Genomic DNA, 1580 nt, shown 5'->3' with positions numbered 1-1580 from the left:
ACATGAGACATGTTATTGATAATCTGAAAAATCATAAAAATAATTCTTGAAGCAAGAAAAAGCAGTGAATACAAAAGCTTGTAGAAAAAAAAAGGTAGAGAAGGCAAGTAGAAAAAGCCAAAGCTCTTAAAACCAAAAGGCAAGAGCAAAAAGCCAATAGCCCTTAAAACCAAAAGGCAAGGGTAATAAAAAGGACCCCAAGGCTTTGAGAATCAGTGGATAGGAGGGCCTAAAGGAATAAAATCATGGCGTAAGCGGCTAAACCAAGCTGTCCCTAACCATGTGCTTGTGGCGTGAAGGTGTCAAGTGAAAACTTGAGACTGAGCGATTAAAGTCAAGGTCCAAAGCAAAAGGAAGAGTGTGCTTAAGAACTCTGGACACCTCTAATTGGGGACTTTAGCAAAGCTGAGTCACAATCTAAAAAGGTTCACCCAATTATGTGTCTGTGGCATTTATGTATCCGCTGGTAATACTGGAAAACAAAGTGCTTAGGGCCACGGCCAAGACTCATATAGTAGCTGTGTTCAAGAATCATCATACTGAAATAGGAGAATCAATAACACTATATGAATTCTATGTTCCTATAGATGCCAATCACTCTGAGCTTCAATGGATAAAGTGAGGTGCCAAAACTGTTCGGAAGCAAAAAGCTACTAGTCCCGCTCATCTAATTAGAATCTGAGCTTCACTCAAAAACTCTGAGACATTATTGCTTCTTGACTTATTAATAGTCTATTTTATTTATCTAGTTGCTTGGGGACAAGCAACAGTTTAAGTTTGGTGTTGTGATGAGCGGATATTTTATACGCTTTTTGGGGATAATTTCATATAGTTTTTAGTATGTTTTAGTTAGTTTTTAGTTTATTTTCATTAGTTTCTAGGCAAAATTCATATTTATGGACTTTACTATGAGTTTGTGTGTTTTTCTGTAATTTCAGGTATTTTCTGGCTGAAATTGAGGGAGCTGAGCAAAAATCTGATTCAGGCTGAAAAAGGACTGTTGATGCTGTTGGATTCTGACCTCCCTGCACTCGGAATGGATTTTCTGGAGCTACATGACTCCAAATGGCGCGCTTCCAATTGTGTTGGAAAGTAGACATCCAGGGATTTCCAGCAATGAATAATAGTCCATACTTTGCTCAAGGATAGACGACGTAAACTGGCATTCAACGCCAGTTTCATGTTGCAGTCTGGCGTCCAGTGCCAGAAACAAGTTACAAGTTGGAGTTCAACGCCAGAAAAGGATCCAAAGCTGGCGTTGAACGCTCAAAACAGCCCTATGCACGTGATTAGCTTAAGTCTCAGCCCCAGCACACACCAAGTGGGCCCCAGAAGTGAATTTCTGCACTATCCATCTTAGTTTACTCATTTTCTGTAAACCTAGTTTACTAGTCTAGTATTTAAACAACTTTGAGAGACTTATTTTGTATCTCATGACATTTTTAGATCTGAACTTTGTACCTTTTGACGGCAGGAGTCTCTAAACTCCATTTGAGGAGCTCTGCTGTGTCTCGATGAATTAATGCAAGTATTTCTGTTTTCCATTGAAACATACGTGTTCCTATCTAAGATATCCATTC

The sequence above is a fragment of the Arachis ipaensis genome, chromosome B05 (genome assembly GCF_000816755.2).
Source record: "Arachis ipaensis cultivar K30076 chromosome B05, Araip1.1, whole genome shotgun sequence".
Lineage (NCBI taxonomy): Eukaryota > Viridiplantae > Streptophyta > Magnoliopsida > Fabales > Fabaceae > Arachis > Arachis ipaensis.
Note: the sequence above shows the minus strand (reverse complement) of the source record.